At 38.5% G+C, this 24,477-nt stretch overlaps 1 protein-coding gene across 3 annotated transcripts in view; it reads right to left on the bottom strand.

Annotated features, from left to right (window-relative positions):
- Window positions 1–24,477, bottom strand: part of SEMA3F (semaphorin 3F) — an 861,789-nt gene that overhangs the window by 450,887 nt on the left and 386,425 nt on the right. The gene's annotated exons all lie outside the window — the stretch shown is intronic.

Genomic DNA, 24,477 nt, shown 5'->3' with positions numbered 1-24,477 from the left:
ACTGCTGCGATATGTACTAACAGCGCATTTAACCTAATGGTTTGTCCTCACACTCTAAACTCTGAATATATTAACTCTAAGAAAAGGCTATGAAGTTATTTCCTTTTAATCTGAGTTGTAGAGTCCTACAGGTAGTAAACATAGAGATCAGGAAGTGTGTAGATCAGCTTTCCACGGTGGAGAACACAGGGAGCACATAGCTCCCTGTAAAAATGGTGTAAACAGTTCTTTTGTTTAAGGTCACTGCTGAGATCAATTAAGCAGTGATATAGTGTAACTGGGAAGTCAGGATTAATAAGACTAAGCAGTTTTATTTGTAAAGTAACCAGATCATTGAAATGTGTGTGTTTGTCTGGTCTGTGCACAGCACACTTCATCAGAATGTCTGACAGCAAAGTAAAGTAGTTTGTGTTAAATTCAGATCTACCCATTAAGCCTTCCTGCCTATCTAAGCAGCTATATGGCTACTTACAATGACATGTGCATCTGAAGGGAGGGAACATGTGAGTCCAGTAATAATTCTGAAGGGAAGCCAGGCCTTCCCACCCATACCAGACCGATTTATCCAATTTATGGTCACAGGATGAACAGATGCAGAGAGAAAATGCCAGCCCAAAGTGGTGTGCATACAAGTTTATTGTGACATATACAGACTGGTTTTGGCTGAAATTAACAAGCCTTCCTTAGTGTAACCAAAACTTCCACAAATAGCCACATGTTATATACACAACAGTAAATTGGTAAGCCAAGATGATTGGTCACAATTGCTAACTAAGCCCAGGGGGGAATAATCCCCCCAATTCGATATTCCACTTTTTTTTCTTTTATGCTTAATATGTTGTGCCAACCAGCTTTGTTATTTTTCTTACCATTGACTCTATCAATAACAGTAAACCTAAAATTGGCTGTAGGATGATTTAAAACATGCCTGTAAAGGGCACTAGTTGCCTTTTTATTTTTAATATCACTCATGTGTTCACTGATCCGAAGTTTCACTGGTCTCAAAGTCAGTCCTACATAAAATGCAAAACATGAGCAGGTAGCCAGGTAAACCAACCATTCACTAGAGCAACTGGCAAAAAATTAATATTATACACCTGGCCAGTATTCCTGCTAGAGAACTCTTTAGTCTTATCCATACGTGTACAGTGAGTACAGTTCCCACATGGAAAACACCCAACCAGAGGGTCCCCCATAAGTGTCATTTGAAATTGTGACTGGACCTCAATAGACCCAGTTTTATAATGGGCAAAAAGAACCCAATGTTCTGCCTCTCCTGTAACCAAAAAGACATTTATCTGGTAACAAGTTAGCTAGTCTCACATCTCTCAACAGAATGTTCCAATTCCGTTGGATTACTTGTAACAGGTTAGGAGTGCTGTGCCCATAAGTAGTAATGAATCTGATGTTAGAGTCCCGAGAAAATGTTCTATCCTTATAACGCAACAGATCCTGTCTATCCAATGAAGATACCTCCCTACAGGCCATGGTAATGGTGCTTGAATTGTACCTCCTGGCCGTGAATCTATCCAGCAGGTCATGCCTCTGATCTTCATAGGTCTCAAAATCTGAACAGATACGTTTGATTCTCATGAATTGGGATTTAGGTATGTTGTGTTTGATATGGGAGGGTGATAGCTCGAAGCATGCAACAAAGTGTTGTATTCCGGAAATTTCCGGTAAACCCATGTATCCAATGTATGATCAGATTTTCTACTAACCAAGACATCCAAAAAGGTTATCTCGTTCAAATCAAAGTTGCATGTGAAATGAATGCCCCATTTATTACTGTTAATGTAATCAAAAATTCATTTAGAAATGCAACATCAGCTCTCCATACTAACCAGCAGTCGTCCAAATAATGACGCCAGATGTCAATCTCAGGCAAATACTGATTATGAAGGGGATCATAAATCAATTGTTCTTTCAGATAAGCCATAAAAAGATCAGCATATATAGGGGCAAAAGAAGCCCCCATGGCAGTACCCTGCATCTGTAGATAACAATTGTCCTGATAATAGAAAACATTCTTGGTTAGTACATGCTCAGTTAATTCCAATAAAAAGGTGTTAAATCCTGGTGGGTAGAGTTCTGATGTAGTTAACCAATGTTCCAATGCTAACAGGTCAGCCCAGTGTGGAGTATTCGTATATAGGGCTGACACATCAAGGGTGCATCACAACCAACCCAGTTCAAGTTGGGTATCTTGAAGGATCTGCAGGAACTCCGTTGTGTCCTGAATCCGGGCCCCGACATAACGGAGTAGAGGGTGAAGATATTGAGTCAAATAAACCGATAATGGTTCAGTGAGTGATCCCCTGCCTGAAACAATAGGCCTACCCAGAGGGTTCTGCAGTGATTTATGGACCTTGGGTAACAAATATAGGTACTGTGGTTTTGGATCATTAGCCATCAAGTGTTAGATAGAGGTAGTAATGATCCCTTCCTCTACCGCCAGGTTCAAAAAGGCATCAATCTGTTTTTTGAAGCCCCCAGTAGGATCCAGGGGCATACGCATATAGTACTGTTTATTCTCCAATTGCCTCTTTGCTTCCTGATTATAATTAACCCAGTCCATAACCACTACAGCCCCTCCTTTATCAGCCGAGGTAATAACCAAGTTGTTGTTAGACTTAAGCTGTGTAAGGGCCTCCTGTTGGGGTTTAGAAAGATTATGGGACTTAGTAATCATATCTGAATAGTGAAGATGTAAACCTTTGAGAACCCTGTGGATAAAAAGATGAACAGTGGGGTTCATTGGAGGCATGAAATTAGACCTGTGAAAATGAAAAGATGAATCGCCAGACCCATGGTTATCTTTGCCAAAAAACTATTTCAAATTGAGAGTAGGACAAAAACTATTCACATCATCAGCAAAAACACCCTCAGGAATGAAAAATGCAGGGACAAATTAAATCCTTTATTAAGTAATTCAATTTGGATGGGAGTTAAAATGTGAAGAAATGTTAAGAACATTACTGTATTCAATTACTTGTTGGTCATAATCTGTAATAATGTCACCACATCAGCTATTCTTGTGATGTTTCCACTCTGCCCTGTGTCTTCTGACCCTAAAGGGGTGTCTGAGTTACTGCGTTTTGATGTGGGAAAAGACAATACTGGTGCTGTTTCAGAATCAGTCATGGAGGATGATTCTTCCCCCGAGGTACTACCAAAAGAGGGCACATTCTTCTTCAGAATTGACCTAGGCCTTTTCCTTTTATTGGGTTTGGAACCAGTGTTAGAAAATTTGACACTTTTATGAGGTTCAAATGGTCTCCCCTATCATAATTAGCTTGATCACGATAACATTTGTGTATCTTCCTATCCCTTAGTTGGCCCTCAAGAGTCAATAATTCCTGACTTAACTGTTATAAACAGGTTTAATAACAGTTCTGCCCTTCAAACCTCTTAGTATCCTCATACAATTTGGTCACCTCAATCAAGTTAGAATCAATACATCTGTTATGATAAGCCAATAGGGCCTCCACGAACCCCATGGATGCTTGTTGTTCAACCGCTAACCATTGTTGGTCCAATTCCTGGTCTATCTCAGCAACTAAGGGCTGGATCCATACCCGTAATCCCTAGGACAAATGTTTCTCGCCCTGTATGCTTTAAAAAGGTGAAGATGCCATACATGAGTGCGCATAGTCGTCATACTTTTAGCTAACTTTGTAAACACATCAAAACAAGATGATGTGGATTCACCCCCGACCGAGGGAACCCCATGAACCTTGGTCCCTAAACCAAATATACCAATATCATTCCGATTAGATGACAGACCTTGGAGAAGTTGGCCTAAATCCATACTTATCACAAATGCTCAGAAAAGTTATAAAAAACAATAAATGGGACAAGGTCATTTCGTGTCTGCCAGAACATCAAATGTATAGGTTCATAGGTTCATAGGTTCATACTAGGCTATCTGCCCTAGGGCATTTATAAGCCTAGCCAGAGTTGTGTGGCTTTCACCACCCCTTAGGTTGAAGAATACTATACCCATTAGTTTGCCGTGCCTCTGTCCAGCAGTGATACAGAGATGATCCCCGGGGTAAACCTATGATCTCCCATCCACTGGTCAAGATTCCTCTTGAACAGAGCCAGCGAGGTGCTCTGTCTCACATGGACCGGGATTCTGTTCCACAGCATAGGGAGTCTCTGGGTGATGAATCTGTCCCTCCAGCACGTCCTATTTATATCCATGTTGAGGTTTAAGTCTCTTGCTCTTGTGGCTCTGGTGGATTTGGATTTTTTGAGGTGGAGCATGTCCATTAATTCCGGGTTGGACATGGCCTTGTATGTCAGGCACAGGTCACCTCTGAGCAGACGGTATGTGACTGAATAGAGCTGGAGTTTCTTCAGTCGGGCAGCATATGGCATATTTTTGAGCCCCTTTATCCTTTTGGTGAGGAACTTTTGGGGTCTTTCCAATTGCTGCAGGTGTCGGGTAAGATACATTCCGAATGGGGCATTGTACTCAATCATTGTTCGGATAAGTGAAGAGTACAGAGGAACAATGACCTCCCTTGATCTGGATGTGAATCCCTTCATAATCAGGTGGGCAATGTAGAAGGTCCTCCTAACCACTTTGGCAATGTGAGTGTCAAAAGAAAGGTTACTGTCAACTTGGGTCCCCAGGTCCCTGATAACCTCTTCTGTGTTTAATGGATTGCCACCTATGTGGTAACTTGGGGTTACCTTGTTTTTACCAAAGGGTATGACTATACATTTTTTGGTGTTTAGCATAAGGCCATGGCTCTGGCACCAGTTATCCGTTTCTATGAGACCTCTCTGAAGGATATCTGTGTCTGATGGATTTTCAACTATGGCGCCCAGTTTGCAGTCATCTGCAAACTTTGTCAGCCACAATCCTCCTATGTTTGCCTGCACTTCTGAAAAGTAGATGCTGAACAAGAGGGGGCCCAGGACTGAGCCCTGTGGGACACCGCTTCTGACCGGCTTGGAGTCTGACATGTCACCAGCAACTCTAACCCTGTGGGTTCTGTCCTTGAGCCAGTTTGCAACCCATCTTGTGACATATGGGTTTACATTTAAGCTGGTGAGCTTTTCTATGATACCCGAGTGGGGTATTTTGTCAAAAGCTTTTGCAAGGTCAAGGTAGGCTGTGTGAACTGCCTTACCCTCATCAATGGCCTTGGTGACTGTTTCAAAAAAGTCGACCAAGTTCAAGAGGCATGATCTGCCCTTGACAAAGCCGAATTGGGTAGGATCCAATGTCTGTAGGTCCCCTATGTCTTTATTTATGAGTTCCATTATGATCCTCTCCATAGCTTTGCAGACCAGGCTTGTTAAGCTTATGGGGTGGTAATTACCAGGGTCCGTAGAAGCACCGCCTTTGTGGAGTGGGACCACAGTTGCCATACGCCACTCTTTGGGTACGTATCCTGTGGTAAGGCTAAGATTAAACAGCAGACTTATGTGTGGGTTTAGTTCCTCATTGAGTTCGTGTAGCACACAGCCGGGGACACCATCCGGTCCCATTGATGCTGTGTTTTTAGCTTTAGAGAGAGCAGCTCTCACCTGGGCATTTGAGATGATTGGGAGGCTACACTCTGCTGGGATAGATATTTCTCCTTTTGTGGGGGAGGGAGGGGAGAAATTTTCACTGAATCTGTTTGCCAGTATGTTTGAAATGTCTGTGGGTTCAGTGATTTTTGTATCATTTTGGACTAATTCTGAGCATATCTGGGAGTTTCCACCCAGATTTCTAACATAGCTAAAGAAGGCCTTATGATTGTCTTTTGAGTCCTTGGCGATTTTTCTCTCAAAGTTGGCCTTGGATGATTTTATGAGTGATCGTAGTTTTTTACTAGTATTGATCAGAGATGTCTTCCCTTTTAGGGATTTTGCTCTATCTTGTAGTAGCTTTCTCCTCTTGTTGTAAAGTTTGTTTATGGCTGGGGTCCACCAGATCGGGCGCTTACCTTTGGTGGAAAGGGTCTTGATTTTATTTGGGATTGCTTGATCCATGCAATCCTGGAGGTGCTCGTAGAAAGCATTTGCAAGGGATTCAGCAGCATGGGTTGTGGTTTCCAATGGCTCAGGGGCCTTGAAGGATACCACACCAGTCTTAAGAAGTGTGAAGTTGGCTTTTGAGAAGTTCTTCATTGTGGTCTTTTTTGTTGGGGGTGGGGGCGGGATGTGGATCTCCAGTGAGATTAGTTTATGGTCTGATCTCACCAATGAGGGATATACTTCCGGTGTGGAGCATTTTGTCCCCATGTTTGTGATGATCAGGTCTAGTATATTTTCACCTCTTGTGGGAATGGTGACAAGTTGTTCCATAGTATTTGAGTTTATGAACTCCAGGAACCTTTGGGCTAGGGTATTGGAGCTTGAGTAATGTTCCCAGTCTATGTTTGGGTAGTTGAAGTCACCCAATATGATGGTGTTTGGAGAGACATTTATACTCTCCAGTGTCTTCAGGAAGGCTGTGTGGGGTTCCTGAGTTTGAGAGGGTGGCCTGTAACATGCTACAAACTGTAGAGCAGTTTTGCCTATGGTTAATTGCACCTGAATGGTCTCTGATGCTTCGTGAGTTGCCACCAGCCTGGAGGTGTGGGTATCCTTGATGAATATGGATACACCCCTCCTTTTGTGGTACGGTCCAGGTTTTGGGGCCGGAACGCATGATATGAGGTAAAACCTGATAGTGCCGCGGTGCTCTCAGGAGCCTTGAACCAGGTTTCAGTCACAGCACAGACATCGATGTTCTCCATACTGAGGAGGGCTTCGAGGGCGTGCATCTTGAGATTTAGACTTCTGGCATTGAGCAGCATTACCCTTAGTTTTTTTCCATTATTGTTTTCTAGGGCGGTGGGTTTAGAATTTGAGCCTTGTCTAAAAAAAGGCACTATGGGGGTGGCAAGAGCCTTTGCCAATATCCGGAAACCCAGGGGTGACAGGTGCAAGCCATCCCTTGCGAAGCAGCGTGGCTTGTCAATCATGTCATTCCAGGCAGACAGACATTGGATCCCCTTAGAATGACACCAGAAATTAAGGCAATTATTAAAACTGATCATTTTGTCTCTGTATTGTGGCATCATTCTTGGTGAAGGTAGGATACTGCTCAGGGTCAGGGTCATACCAGCCTGGGCTACATAATCTGAGAGCTCCTTTATGTCTCTTTTCATATAGTCCAGGGAGGTACGTCTCAGGTCATTCACACCGACATGGACAATGACTGAGTCATACTTGTACTTGCTGTGGAGTGACCTGAGTGCTTGTGTTATGTGGCGGATTCTAGCGCCCGATTCTAGCGTATAAATGTTATCCACCAACCACTACAAATCAAATGGTAAACCCATAGGGTCATTAGCTTGACCCAAAACCATAGTACCTATATTTGTTACCCAAGGTCGATAAATCACTGCAGAACCCTACGGGTAGACCTATTGTTTCAGGCAGGGGATCTCTCACTGAACCATTATTGGTTTATTTGACTCAATATCTTCACCCTCTACTCTGTTATGTCAGGACTCGGATTCAGGACACAACGGAGTTCCTGCAGATCTTTCAAGATACCCAACTTGAATCGGGTTGGTTGTTATGTACCCTTGATGTGTCAGCCCTATATACGAATATTACATACTGGGCTGGCCTGTTAGCATTGGAACATTGGTTAACTACATCAGAACTCTACCCACCAGGTTTTAACACCTTTTTATTGGGATTAACTGAGCATGTACTAACCAAGAAAACACCTTTTTATTGGGATTAACTGAGCATGTACTAACCAAGAAAACACCTTTTTACTGGGATTAACTGAGCATGTACTAACCAAGAATGTTTTCTGTTATCAGGATAGTTGTTATCTACAGATGCAGGGTACTGCCATGGGGACTTCTTTTGCCCCTATATATGCCAATCTTTTTATGGCTTATCTGGAAGAACAATTAATTTATGATCCCCTTCATAATCAGTATTTGCCTGAGACTGACATCTGGCATCGTTATTTGGATGACTGCTGGTTAGTATGGAGAGCTGATGTTGTGTTTCTAAATTAATTTTTCAATTACATTACCAGTAATAAATGGGGCATTCATTTCACATGCAACTTTGATTTGAACCAGATAACCTTTTTGGATGTCTTGGTTAGTAGAAAATCTGATCATACATTGGATACATGGGTTTACCGGAAATTTCCGGAATACAATGTTTTGTTGCATGCTTCAAGCCATCACCCTCCCCATATCAAACACAATATACCTAAATCCCAATTCATGAGAATCAAACATATCTGTTCAGATTCTGAGACCTATGAAGATAAGAAGCATGACCTGGTGGGTAGATTCAAGGCCAGGGGGTACAAGTCAGGCACCATTACCATGGCCTGTAGGGAGGTATCTTCATTGGATAGACAGGATCTGTTGCATTATAAGGATAGAACTTTTTCTCAGGACTCTAACATCAGATTCATTACTACTTATGGGCGCAACACTCCTAACCTGTTACAAGTAATCCAACAGAATTGGAACATTCTGTCGGGAGATGTGAGACTAGCTAACTTGTTACCGGATAACTGTCCTTTTGGTTACAGGACAGGCAGAACATTGGGTTCTTTTTTTGCCCTTATAAAACTGGGTCTATTAAGGTCCAGTCACAATTTCAAATGACACTTATGGGGGACCCTCTGGTTGGGTGTTTTCCATGTGGGCACTGTACTCACTGTACATGTATGGATAAGACTAAAGAGTTCTCTAGCAGGAATACCGGCCAGGTCTACGATATTAATTTTTTTGCCAATCGCTCTAGTGAATGGTTGATTTACTTGGCTACCTGCTCATGTTCTGCATTTTATGTAGGACAGACTTCGAGACCAGTGAAACTTCGGATTAGTGAACACGAGTGATATTAAAAATAAAAAGTCAACTAGTGCCCTTTACAAGCATGTTTTAAATCATCCTACAGCCAATTTTAGGTTTACTGTTATTGATAGAGTCACTGGTAAGAAAAATAACAAAGCTGGTTGGCACAACATATTAAACATGAAAGAAAAAAGTGGATTATCAAATTGGGGGATTATTTCCCCTGAGCTTAATGAGCAATTGTGACCAATCATCTTGGCTTACCAATTTACTGTTGTGTATATAACATTTGGCTATTTGTGCAAGTTTTGGTTGCACTGAGGAAGGCTTGTTAATTTCAGCCGAAACTGGTCTGTATGTTGCTGTTGTTGTTGTTGTTGTATGCACACCACTTTGGGCTGGCATTTTATCTCTGCATTTGGATTTCCTTTTTGGTGCCGTGCCCTTGCCGTACCTGCTGAGTTTTGTTACTTCACAGGATGAGTAGAGCCTATTATTCTGTCCAACGTGTTCTTACAGAAATTTAAATCGCTTCTGTGCCTTGTTGAGCAACATTATTCACTCTGAACTGGAAAATGTGAAAGAGAACTCTTACAGAATGGAGTTATTTTAAAAAGATAACTTACATATATAAAACTCTTTTCCAGCCATTCGTCCTGGTATTATGCTTGTCATGTAGTTTTGCAGGTCTCTTTTATCCTATAGGCAGCAATGTGCTTACAGGTCCCTGTGCTGTAAACTGTAGCTAAATGCTGCTGCACAGCCAGTAAAGGTAGACGCTGTCTGTCACTGTGGCATCAATCAGGGCATACCATTTTAAAACTGGGGCATGTGCCCTAGTGTGCCACTGTATAGCACTTTTAGGATATATGCCTGCAGGCAAACTGCTCATTTATAGAATCTTTCTAGTTTCTTGAAAGTTCCTTCTTCTCAGTTCAAGAAATAACAAAGTGGAGTCCTTTTTTGTCTCCTCACTCAGGACATAATCCAGTGTGGTCTCTTACTACCCCCTTGGTGCTCTATGGTATTCAGTTCCTAGCTTCTGTAGCAGAGTCTGTTCAGCATTCCTTCAGAATGTGCTCCTGACACTTTATCAAACAGGTACCACAAATGCAAACAATGGCTTAGCCAGCAGGGGGAGAGGAGGCGAGTCTAAAAACAGAATATGTCTTTGGCGATCTTGTCTCCAGGCAAATGCCTACCTTAATAAATAATATAGTCTGATAAGAGGTGACTGAAAAAAGAACTAAAGCGTATTTGCCTATTATATTTCAAAAATATGTGAAACAAAACGCTTTTGCTCCCAAAGTCAAGTGATGGTGTGAGCAAGGGTGTATGTACCTTTCGCAGTCCAGACTTCTGTCCCAGCAGCCATTTCACAGCACAGGCCCCATAGGATGAATGAAGATGGAGTGTTGTGTGCAGATACCAACCAATGGAGGAAATGTGCATCTATAGCAGTACATTGTATTGAATTCACAATGTATGCTGTTGTTTTGAGAGAGGTCTGGAGATTCTGCTCTTCCTCCCTTAGGGCACAGAGTAAAAGAAGTAAGCCTTTGCCAGGAACCATCATAGAAACATGATAAATATCTCAGCAGATGGTGTCTGATCTCACCCCAGGGTTGTGGAATTTAAATTCTGTTAAGTGATGTTTTCTTTTTTTTTTTCTTTTTTATACATTCACACATCTGACATTCCTTATTGCTTTTGTACAATATGCAATGATAATTAAGTCAGGATTTGGCAAGCTCAGAGAATTATTTTTGGAAGCATAATTTGCATGGGCAGGGAGGCGGAGAACTAATTGTGTCTCTACAGTGCTGCTATTAATTCTTCATTTAACGCACATATGTAATCACACATAACGCACTCATGCACACTGTACTATTCTAGTATTTCTATAACCAGTTTTATAAATGCAAATGTAAGCCTAGGCATAACTTCAGCAGCATGGGGACGGTGCAAATGTAAGCCCAGGCAAACCTAAGCATGCAGTACTTTTAGTCAGTAAGGTATGCATGCTTGCTCATACATACACCTATGCAGAAACAGTAGACTTTCTCATATCTGGTCTCGCTGGGACGGAACTTTAGGCTGGATAAACTAATGAGCTGTTTAATCAGAAAAAGCATACAAAATAGCATTTATAGGTCAGAAAATCAGAAAACATTTATAGGTCAAAAACAAAGTTGCAATATAAGTTTGTTTTTGGTTTAATATTTTAACACTTTCAGATTAAAACAATAAGCCGAGATGTTCCAAAGTGCCCAGAAGAGGCAGAAGTGTGTTCTTCTCTGCTGTCTGTTGCTATGGCTATGGCAGAAATTTGAAGGCTGGTTGAAAAGGAGGCTGGTTAAAAGGAGGCCAGATAAGAGGGATTCTACTGTATACACACCCACATGTACAGGCGCCTGCCCGTGCACACACACACACACACACACACACACACACACACACACACACACACACACACACACACAGACACACACACACACATACTTGTAAATGCTGATTGTTCAGAAACAGTCATGCATGTTTTGTTTGTAGCTTTCTAAATTTTCAGCCAGTGTCATTCCGGACAGCATTTTTGTCTGTTTTTTCATATTCGGATATTCTCTACTATTAAGGGTTCTCTTTTAGTGTACAACATCCCTGTGTTATTGCTCTGGGAAACTGTATATAAAATGTTGTTGAGCTCCACTTTTGTTATGGAGAACAAGTTTAACAACCATAGGAATGTACATGACACTAGAAAAGAAATGAACACATTTTCCAGGTGAATGATTATATTTAAATTTACATCCTGCACTCTTTCTGTACTGAAAACTCCCTTGTATTGAGCTTTATGTTTTATTGTGGGCTTCACCTCCAGCCCTTCTCCCAAAAAATCGTAGCTCACCAAATTGTAGGAGTTATTTTTTTAATTACGTGAGTCTATTCAAACAGTTTATCAAGGCAAATCTTGTTCTCATTGCTGTGTAACTGTTGCTGTTTTCCTGTCACGTACTATGACTTGTTCTAAAATGTAATTCAGCATGTATGTTTAACATTACTCCTATCAGCACAGAAGTAGATTTTTTGTTTGTTCGCAGCTAGTTAAGTCTGTTGGGAACTGTTTTGTTTCTGTGTCACAGTAGCAGTCTTGGATTAATTAAAGTTAACCCAGAAGTAGAGAAGTACCAGAATCTTGGAAGGACCTACTGTTAGTTAAAATAATTAGTTTCTGCACCACACACAGATGCACTACAAAAGTTAAATAAAGTAACTAAGAGATAATTAAATACTGTTGAATGAAGTGACTTTATAATTTAACAAACAAAGATTATCTTTCCAAGGAAAGACCGCAGCAATGAGTGAATATTTACTCTTCATCTTTCTCAAACATGCCAGGTAGCAAGTCAGCTGCTTTTAGTAGAACTCCTACATCTGATAAGTAAAGTTGATCAACTGATGGTGCTAATTACAACCCTGACTACAAAATGTAGGAATAATCAGGGCTGGCAACTCGGCACGTAAAAATCTACTGCCAATCATTAGTGGACTGGAGTTCTGCTGTGGCGACCCCTAACCGGGAAAAGCCGAAAGACACAACAACAACAACAACTTTGTACCCAGCTCTATATTAAAAATCTGCTATTAATTATAAAAACAGCAAGGTTAATAAACTTCTGCATTCTTAACATCCGTCATCCTTTTTAAAAATTAGGAAAATTAGAATAGGCAATACCTGCCGATATACTCTGAATTTAGATATGGTAGTTTTCTTAAAAATTACAGTGTTATCACCAACAGTTTGTTTAAGTTGCTCACATTTGTTATCAGACAGCACATAAAACCATGAAAATAAAGAACAGCATAGTATGTCGGACTGCATATGAGTTTTTGCCAGCAGTTTGTGATTAAAGTTGTCCCAAAACAACCCAGAACTGTGTCTTTCTAAAGCTGCATTTAACCCTATGTAGGGTAACCTGCCCCACTGCACCACTTTATGATTCTAGCTCTCAGTCATGCCAGAACATCAGAAGAGAAGAAAAATAACTAGTTACAATTTAACTTTGCCAGTGGTTATATTCATAAACATATACTGACATCCCAGCCTCTGCAGTCCCATTTATAACGGAGTTGCAATTGTATCTCACTTCCTCACTCTTCTGATTAAAAAAACATGTTTAAATATATCCCTGTTATTTAGAGCTGTGCTGCATGTGACAAACTGTACTGCAGCATTTGGGATGTGTGACATACAGAAGGGTTTTAGGTGTTGTAAATGTTGAATTCATAGTGACTGCAAGTGTTGGGCTGATGCAGTCCTTTTCTGCTGAATCCATGAAACTGATTACTACTATTTAGCATAAAGTGGAGAGCAAGTTGGATGCACTGATTACCATGAAGTGAAGTTGCCAATACATTGCACATCAGTGCCCCATGGCATGATGGGCTAAAAAAGGTAAACAGATGTTTTCATCACTTGGCACTGTGCACCTGTTGCAAGGATACTTCTTAATCAGGGGCATTTATGTGCTGCATGAGAACATATGTATCTTAGGGCCTACCAATGTCAGGGTCTGCAACTAGTAGAAACACGCCAAAAATACACAGAAAAAGACAACAGGAAAATCATGAACTTGATATCATTATCCTGTTACTACAGATGAATAAAAAGTGCAGAGGAACCAGAGTATAGTTTAGAGAAAGAAAAAGAAAGAAAGAAAGACTGCATTGGCAAACTGTCATCAAGAATTCCATGACTGAATAAGTCATGCATACCAAAGAAATGGAGACCAGGAAGCTGAGCGGCATCATGTAAGTGAGCGGAATGGATCAACTGTCTGATGTTTTTCTTCAGATGCCAAACATTCCTGTACTGAAGATGAATCCTTCTTATCAGATCATATTTTTCACTGATTAGTCTAATCAGATTTGCGTTTTTTCATTAAAGCAGTGTTAGTAATAAAGTGAATTGTCAGATAAAGTGAATAACATGGATACCTCTCATCTGTCCAGATTTTCACAGAATGACCAGACGTTTGGCTCATATTTTTGGTCTGTTCCTCATAAAATGTGTGGTTTTCTGGCAAATCACTACAATGATCTGAAGGCTGAAGTCACTAAATAATGGCATACATTTGAGTTTCAGACTTCAAACCCTTCAGAAAATATATGTTAAAACAAACCATGCTACTCTAAGAACAATATTTAAAATATGTCCCTATTTTTGGGCCCTTGTCCCCCCCCTGTCATTTTGTTGGGCTTTGTCCAGGTTTCTTGCACTAAGAGGTTGAGAGGTATGATAACATGAATTACTTTTACTGGGTCTTTTGTTATATACTGGCTAGCTAATGTATTTGGTATGGGACAGCTGTGGTTTATGAAAAGAATATATAGCTTTAATTCATTTGCTAATTGCAGGTGAACTGGCCTGTCCTGGACCCTTTTTTATTTATGACCTAAGTCACAAGGGGGAGGGTGTATGCAGTATATATACTATGTGTACATACAAATGTATGTGCATGGACAGCTTTTAGCAGCTAGTCAATCACAAAGATTTTAGGAGTAGATGCAGTTAGCATACAAACTGCTGCCAGACATCAGAAGTGAATCTCATTCTAAAGTCAAGAGGTAGAGCTCTTAACTGCTGACCCAGCCTGCAGCCCATAGTATGCGACAAGAAATTATTTTACATTTCTTAAACTATACTCTTGTAACTGCTGGTATTTGTTATTTAACAGTTAATTTACCCTGGACAACACATTGAACTTCACTGTTGTATTTCCACTGGCATCTTGCTTAAGATAGTTTTTCCAGGTAGTGAAATTGGGGTAGGGAAATCTTAAATTAGTTGCCAAAACAGATATCCATGTAAAGACATTACAAACCTCCCTTTATTAAGGCAGGATGAGAGAGCATATTGCACTTGACTAAGGCAGGGTGCTAACCTGTGACCTTAAAATTCAAAACATATGAGTTAGTCTTTTGCTTCAGTTTCAGGTTCAGATTCAGAAGTCTCTGGTGCATATAAAAATAAAAAAAAAAAACAATACTCTTGCAATTACTAATTATTAGCAAATGACATACATCAGGAACAATCACCAGGCTGTAAATCTGATGTTTGCTATTAATAATCAGACTTTTTTCTTTTTCCTTCCTAAGTAGGGAGGAGTAATAATACCAAATAAAATTTTTTGTATATTCTCTGAGTGCATCGCAGACAAGCAATTGCCAAAGCATAGAGGAATGCAACTATAATCAATCGCAGAAACAAAAGCCATACAATGTAGATCTGACATGCATAGTAAAACATGACAATATGTTCTAACAGAAACCTAAACTTTAATGTTAAATCTACTGAGCAGACGTAATCCGCCAATGCCAATACCTAATCAGTACTCTGCAGACTCTGCTTAGGCAAATGTATTTTGTCTCACCTCTCATGCTGGAGGACTTCCTGCTCTTACATGCATTCTTAAATATGTTACTGCCCTGAATTATTTGTTTACCTTGAAACTTCAAACTGTGCCTTCTTATGCTTACACCCAGGATTCTCTTCAGTTATTTAAGCATTCTTCCATGTCCACATTTTGTCCTTTTATTCAATAACATACACAGCAAGCTCTGATATCAGTCAGATCTTTATTTTTATGTCTACCAACAAATACACAGAAAATATTGCTAGTACAGTTAAAATCCAAACAATGATTAACCAGCCAATAATTAGGGGGTGGAATGGACTAGAAACTAGAATTAAATTTAAAAATCTGAAATGAGTCTTTCAGTATCTTGTGAACCAGGTGAATCTTTACAGCATTTTAATATCCACTTTAGTGCTTAAATTTAATGTTTTTAATCTACTGACATGTTGAATTTAGCTCTGTGTGCTGTGCTTATTTATTGCAATGCGCTACGCAGTGTTCATATGACATTTTGTGCTTACAGTATATCATTTTGCTGTCATCCTTTGAATGAGTACCATCAACAATAAAAACAGTACTGAAAAAAAACAGTGTGTCCCTTCAAGTAAATGAATAATAAATTCAAAAACTGGGATTTATATCACTTAGAGTAAGACAGAGGTAATGTTTGTCACATTATATTGTCTGCAATAATCCATAAAAGTGTTGAACAAGTTATAGTGCAATAAAAAATGTCATAGCACAGGAGATACAGTGGATCTTTGTAACAGTCAGACTAGAATGCATTTAAGGTATAGACAAACAGACGACTGATAATTAATATGTTATCCTTATTTTAACTTAATCAAAGAATGTACAGGTTAAGATAACTAGTGTCTTAACTTCACAGAAAAAAGTCAATTGAAAAGGATTACATTATAAAACAGCCTTGGGACAAATCAATGATAGGCCTAAGGAAGCACTTTTTATACAAAAAAAAAATAAAAACACAATGGTATAAAATTGGGTAACGTGGGGTGCCGGTGAGTATAATAGTCATTTTCAGGAAAGACTAAAACATTCTGACTTGGTGCCATGTTACATGCAGCCAGGACCATCTATATTAACTGAGGCCAATGCTGTTTTAGATTTATATAGGCACTTTATAATTATAGCAGCCCAAAAGCTATAAAGTAAAAGCAATAACACAGTGTGTAATACACAAACAACATACAAAAATAAAACCATATAGAAGAAGTAGTCAATTTCTTTAGTTAAGGTACTGTGATCTCTATTACCAGAAACACACTGTAAAGAACAGAGTGGAGGATGATTTATCAAAAATATCTGTTTACTCTGAATTCATTGCATAGGTGACAGTATTATTCCTTTTGTAAGATGTAGCAACTTCAGAGTTGATTATATAAACTATTACTGGTACTTGGAAAGCAGCCCACCCCAACCATCACCAGAATAAAGGCACGTGCACCCTAAAGAAAAACAAGATATTTTTTGATGCCTGTTATTGATTGCTGTCGACAATAACAGGATAATCCTTTGAATGAAGTTTGGCCACTGTGAATCTTAGTTCACTGAGCAGTTATAGATCAATATTTAAAGTTAATTTCAGAGGCAAAATTTCAGTCTTTTAATAGCAGGGTTTAGAAAGATAAGCAAGTAATGATACCCAGCTGGGTATGGACAATATGGGATTGCCCAGAATTGTTCTGATGAAGCCTTATACCACAGAATGAGACCTGACACACCCAGAAAGATCCAGAACTGTGCGATACTACACACTATGGAGGGTATTACTATGTTGTGACAAAGAGGTTATATATTACATCACTTTGAACATGTTTAATTCTTTCAGCATGTCATGTTCTTACTTTTTTATTCAAAATGTTTTATATGCTTAGATTTGAATGTAGGAGGTATAAGTTTTGATTTAAGAATGTATATTCTGAATGAATTAAACCAGTATAATGCAGTTTAACATACAGAACATTCTGTGTATCCTATTTTATCCTTTTGCTGAATCTGACTATTGAGATTGGAGTTGTCCTCCAATTATTGGTAACCAGTGACATATCATTAACAAATCATAGTGCTCACCTTTTGCTGGATCTGACTATTGGGATTGGAGTTGTCCTCCAATTACTGGTAACCAGTGACATATCATTAATAAATCATAGCGCTCACCTTTTGCTGGATCTGACTATTGAGATTGGAGTTGTCCTCCAATTATTGGTAACCAGTGACATATCATTAATAAATCATAGTGCTCACCTTTTGCTGGATCTGACTATTGGGATTGGAGTTGTCCTCCAATTATTGGTAACCAGTGACATATCATTAATAAATCATAGTGCTCACCTTTTGCTGGATTTGACTATTGGGATTGGAGTTGTCCTCCAATTATTGGTAACCAGTGACATATCACTAATAAACCATAGCGCGCATACTTTTCAGTATGTCAGAAATGCAACCTGCAGATTTTGTTTACAGAAGTTTGTGGTGACTGAGTATTATTAAAGAGGGCGGTGCAGTGCAGTTATACGTAGGGTGTATTCAGTTTTTAGAATTAGAACATTTTTAGTTATAGCTAATCGTACATGTGGAGCTAGGAGATATAATAATCTCTAGCATGCTTTTGGTTGTAACAGCTTTTAATACTGTGTCCATGTGGAGTTTGAAAGATAGTGCTGGATGAAGTGTTAAGCTGTCTTAATATTAGCAGATTGTTCTAAGTTCTGACCAGATGGGTTCAGAGAACTGATGTGATATGAAACTGCACTAATATTGAAAAAAAAAAGAATCAATACTACTGTCCATCTTTAACCAAAATTCATGAACCCTTTCATTAAATAAATTATCTAATGTAGAACATCAACTCGTGGTTTATTAATTGCTTTCAAAACATTTAATCATTTCTTCCTAGTTTTGAATGGGAACTAGTATATCACATAATTTCTTTATAGTTTAAAATTCACAATTGTGGAAAAAAATTCGGATTGTGCATTCTTCATTATGGTGAAATCCCAGCTAAATATTTTGGGATATAGTAGCCACCTGTCATGATGACCCCATAGTGAAAGGCTACACTTCTTTCAATCTTAAATAAAACCATGACATTGTGTACCTTGCAGCAAAAAATATTGGTAATACAGAATTTCAGAATTTCTTCAGTTATAGAAGTGCTAGAATTTTAGTGTAAAGTGTAGCTAATAATTATCCACTTAAATCTCATCTTGATTTTGACTTTTTAGTATACGTTTTTATTAAGCCTATTTCTGTACAACTATGGTTGAATTAGTTATTTGATACAATCATAAGCAGCATTTTAAGACATGATTCTGGAAGTTATTGTAAAGAGAGGATTATGATCGGATCTTTGAACATTAATCAACTTATTGCATGTTTGAAACATGATTACTAGGAAATTCACCTTGATCTCTGTGAGTGATATTTCATTGAGCAGTTCTAGATCAATATTTAAAGTTAATTTCAGATGCAAAAGGTACTTTGCAGCTTAAAATTCAGGATTGTAAAAAAGTCAGAATTATGCTTAGAAAATGTCAATATTTTATCTAAGATGTGTTTGTCACAGAGCTCCAGGCAGCTACAGCTTCTGAAAAATGATTATTAGTCTTTCAGTATCACTTGTAAAACATTAATATGAGGCAACAGTTTGGTTGCTGGGGAGCTGTAGTTTTGTCTCCTCTATTTATGTTATTCTAAGTAAAATGGTTAGATATGTTCCTTTTAGTACAAAGCACTTTCTTGTCAATTTTTTCCCACTGAGTAGTATATTTCCTTTTAAGAAATTATGATCTGTATAGTTGATATGTTGTTCTGATGATGTTTTTTCTATATGTTATATATAGTTATGTAAAAATCAGGCATTGCCTGAAGAAGGTGAACTTCATGCACATTTTGCACATACCAAGAGTCCAAGACAGTTCATAAGTTCTTTGTGGTTGAGTTCATCTCTCCAGTGTTGAACTCCCTGGGCTCCGTTTTCCAAAAGAAATCATTGACCATGCAGTTTCTTTGCATGCACCAGCAAAGATTCCTTTTGTTTTTTAAATTTCTCCTTTTTTCAGTGTTTTTGTGACTATGGAATTGGTATGTATAAGTAAGAATGGCACTTGACCCCACCCTCCCCCATACTGGGAGAATTTTCAGTTCTTTTATTCAGCCAGAGTTTCTGACAAGTTGGGTTTGGTGAGTTGGCATCTTGTCGAGTTGAAATTCAGTGATTCATAGGGGCGACATTTACTATCACTCTACTATTTAGAAATTCATTCTGATTCTTCACAAAAAATAGATTAAAAACATGGTTGCCCAGGAATGTTTGTCATAAAGAAAATGTACTCTTGTTATTTGGTATGTAATCATTTCACTAAAAAGTCATATTCAAAGAGATACTATTTTTTACAATTCGGGAAAAAACAGACTTCTTATGAAAAAAAATTTCAGCATTCACTCAGTTATCACCTTTAATGTATATTTGAGAGCAGCATGGGCACTTAGTCTGAGTCTGGTTCTTTGCATTTTGATAATTTCTGTTTAGGAATATCCTTTTCCATTTGGAAAACATTAAAAGTGAAATAAATGTTTGTGTGTGTGTGTGTGTGTGTGTGTGTGTGTGTGTGTGTGTGTGTGTGTGTGTGTGTGTGTGTGTGTGTATGTGTGTGTGTGTGTGTGTGTGTGCGTGTGTGCATGTGTGTGTGTGTGTGTGTGTGTGTGTGTGTGTGTGTGTGTGTGTGTGTGTGTCTATCGCTATATTACATATAGGCAGCAGTGTTCCACAATTAAAACACAACTTAAATATTTTTAACTTCCTTACTGGTCCACCATTTATACAAAATTATTCAACATCTTCTTCCAGATTTTCCCATTAGGGGTCACCATAGTAGAACAATGGTCCACATAATGATTGGCAGTGGAGTTTTATGGTGTTGAGTTGCCAGCCCAGTGCCCAACCTTCCACAGAAGGCAAACACATGCACACACTGAAACCTAGGGCCAATTTAGAGTGTCCAATCCATATACAGCTTGTCTTTGGGATGTGAGAGAAAACCAGAGAACCCTGAGGAAACCCACGCGACTGCAGAGTAGACATTCAGACTCTGCATAGAAGGCACCCCAGATGAGAATCAAACCAGAGAACCTCTTGTTGTGAGACAGCAATGCTAACCACTGCACTACCATGGCCACCCACACAATTATTCAACATAGTTTTCATAAAAACATAGATTTTTTATCTTGACAGTAGATAAGCACCACTAGGCTCACTAGACTGAACATTTATATACCTATTAGACAAGCTGGAGAATCTCCACAGCTAACAACTTATTCGTTTTCTCACTCCATTCTCCTGAACATTGCCTTATGTTATTTGCCACAAATTCTTGAATTCTATCATTATTTATGATTGTATGACTTCTACAAATTGGGCAGTTTTAATCAACAACCTCTTGCGCTGTAAATACTTTGTCTCTCTTGATCCATTCAGCTCGCATCTTCTTTTGTTCTCAGACATTTTATTTTACAAATGTCCACATAATGTTTAATGTTTCCCCTGCAGAAAGTATGTTTTTCTCATTTCTTCTTTCCTTTCTCATTTCTTCTTTCCTTCTTTCTACGAGACTAAAAATGCTAAGCTGATTTAGGTTGTTATTCTGTTTTGGTGCCCTCTGAACTGCTACTTTCACGTCTGTATCCTCACAAAGACAAGGTCTGCAAACTGCAAACAATACTCCACCATTGTTTACCTTGATTTGTTTGGGAAAGAGTTTATCTTTTTTTCCCGACTTTAACATTTGAACTTGTGATTCGGTTTGCTTATTACCCAGTTGTTTTCTGTTCACTATAGCCATGTAGTTAGGCTACAAATGTATACATTTTGTACACTCCAATGTCAAAAGTTCCCAAAGAATTACCTTTTATTTTATTTTTCTGATTGATCCTTCTTTCTCTGAGTTGGAACAGTCTTGTGTACATAACAGAGTGTGGGAAGGCTGAAGTGAAGTCCCACAGTTAGAGGGGGTACGATGGTGCACTGGTCCTACAAAAATTCTTATTTGTGTTTAAAGCTTATGTATTTTGTTCAGACATAGTATATCCTCTGGAGTCTTAACAACTTTTTGTGAAAAAAAGATAACTTCTTTCTTTCCACGGGTGATGCCTGTTCCTGTGCATTGTTTTGCTAGTCTTCATTGCTGCTTTCTGTGTTTAGTACTTTCCCTACTCTAACAGACATTTCTACATTTCTTTTCTTTTTGCTTCCTAAATGCAATATTTTTTCATTGCATTTAAGCTGCATTCATCTCATCTTGACACGTATCTTACCCCTTGTTTAATTACACATGTTGCATAATTGGTGTCACTAGAAAAAAAGGTGCTTTTCATTCCAGACATTCCATGATGTAAGTCACTTACAAAGACATTCACATAATGGTTGTTCTCCACTACAAAACATAGTGGTACCCCACTGATAATATCCTAGTAGACTATATCTACAGTTCTTTAATGCTTAAGTAGATTTCATCTAAATTTACTTTCTTCATGTATATCAATGTTGTCCTGGATTCTGTACCCCATTTGCTTCCATACAATCTAATGCAATTTCTTTCTGCAGAGTCAACAGTTTTATCTACTGCTAAGTTCTAACTGGCATGTTTTATGTTTTCAGCCATATTTTTTTGTTCGTTTTGTTTTTGTTTAGTCTTGGGGCAAAGAAATGATAGAACACTCAGCAGTTTACAGCTAGAGTAAGTATCATCAGCTGGGAAAGCATCCCATAGACAAAAATTCCAGGGAAACTAGCAAACATTTTATAAATCACTGTAGCCTGCCATTGGTAGCTTTCAGCCTTGGTCTTGGCCATGCTTTCACCATTGTGAAGGGTATTACTACTTTAATTCTGCAAGTTCTTTAAGAACTTACTCTTTTGTGCAAGGAGTAAGACTGACCCTCTTATTTCAGGTACCTCTATTGCTTGGATTTAAAAATGTTTCCATTGCATACGTCACGTATGTGTGTTTATGTGGAAGTACATTCGGTCAGCTGCTGTACTCTCTTCTATTCTGTTGTGCTACCAAACCCATCCTTTCCTAAGCTTTACTTGCTCTCTCTCTTTTTTCTGTTGCTTATCTGTTTTCTATTTTGCCTGAATCAGTGAATCTTTTTCATAGTTTGAACCTTTCTTTTTTTGACTTAAATTCTTGCTTCCTTCTGGTGTAAATGGTATAATTTTTTGTATTACTGGTGTGTTTCCTTATGAAACGTCTGACCCTTATGAAACATCAGTACATGACAGAGTCCCTGTCTTGACCATGGGGATACTATCCTTTTCATTGTGGTGGCCATTTATATTAATAACAACTTCTTCAGGAGGCATGTACATTTTATTTTGTTTCATTTTATTTAGTTTTGTTTTGCATTTGATAACTGAGTTGGTACACAGGTTGGTCCAAGGACCTTTTTAGGTATGACCCAAGCCAAGAAGCCAAGAAAAAATTACACATTGGAGCAACTTACAGCTCAAATTATAAATCTGTAAAGAAAATAGCACACTTACACAATACCAGAAGTGTTACTACAGGTAGATACTATACATCTTAAGTTGTGCTATGTAATCCACCTTAGAAGCAGTGATTTACAGACTCTGCTTGCTATGATTATATTAATAGTTTATTATTATGAGGTTACTTATTTAATAATCAATTCTTTCTGGGGATATCACTCAATATATCTGTGAAAAAATGAGGCTGCTGAAATAATTAAGCAATAACCGACGACGTTGATGTGGTATATTGAAGATTTACCGATGGTTGGTGTGGTTTAATCGGGTCTATATTATATGTTCGAAGTCTGAAAACTTTGAATCTCATATGATCGACTTCATACAAGGGAAGTTTTCAAATATCGAACATAAAATATAAACAAACTAAAAATTAAAAACCTACCTGAACGCTCTATGATGGGGGCAAGCTGCCCTGCACCCCCCACACCCACTACTTCTTAAATATACCAACTCCAAGACTGCACTACATTGAAGTGAAGGGAAATATTCCCTACGGCGGTCTCCGTTGAAACGTTCGATGTCTGAAAACTTCACTCATATGATGTCGATCATATGAGATTCGAAGTTTTCAAACTTCGAACTTGTAATATAGACCCAGTAGATAGACCCATAGACCCGTGAGGGCGAAGGCCAAGTGATTAAATAAAGCCAACCATGGGTAAATTTCAATATACTACAACCACGGAGTTAGTTATTGCTATCATACAATGACATTATTTAAGAAAAAAAAAAACTTACTTTTCTTAAATAATGTCTTTGTATAATGCCTCTGCGCTGCACTTCTACAGTTTTCCAGTATCCTGGGGCTTTTTTTGATGTACTGTGTATGCGTATGGGACTTGTGTTCCCATGCTTATTCAGTACATCAGTGCTGTGCAGAGGTAGCAACAGAAAAAGAAAGATCTCTGTTGCTTTTTTTTTTAGTTGAAAATAAAAAAAGAAATCGGGAGACTTTTTACATTTGGGAGAGCCAGGACAGGCAAAATAAAAAGATAATCAGGTAAGTTTCTTTAGTTTTGCAGAATGTACCTAATTATCATCTTATTTTTGTCTGTGCTGTCTCTCTCGTTTGTTTCAAGTCTTTGTGTAAAAACATACGAGATATACTAATGGGAAAAAGTCCGGGCAACAAGACCTTTTTCCGTTAGTATATTCTCTTGTGCTTGTTTTTGAATATTAATGGTCAGTCACTGTATAATAAATATCTACTTCATAAATAGTAATCTCTGACATTACGTGGCCTCTCTGAATTGCCAAGTATCAAAACAGGAAAAACAGCCATCTGCACTTAAATGGTATTCTAAGTCATTTCAGTAATATCTTGTTGTGTTTTCCGAGAAAATAAATTGAACCAAAAAAAAAAAAAGATACAATACCCACAAGTGTAACATTTGAATGCACAATATAAATATATAAGTAGAAGTAAAAGGTAGGAAGGGGGCTGTAATCCCTATTTTAACTCAAAGATTGATAAGAGACTTCATCTAGCATAAAAGCCATCCATAAGCAGTGTCACACCAGCGAAACTGACAGTGACCCTTTTTGCTAAAAAAAAAACAAACTTTCTTTTAATTTAACTTTTGCAGAAGCACAAAGCCACCACCCAATAGAGTTTCATAACAATGTAATATCTGCCCACTGTGCACCAGCTGACCTATCC

Source organism: Protopterus annectens, chromosome 7.part0, assembly GCF_019279795.1.
Source record: "Protopterus annectens isolate FY-2018-M chromosome 7.part0, PAN1.0, whole genome shotgun sequence".
NCBI classification, from domain to species: Eukaryota; Metazoa; Chordata; order Ceratodontiformes; family Protopteridae; genus Protopterus; species Protopterus annectens.
This window is presented reverse-complemented; position numbering and strand designations above follow the sequence as displayed.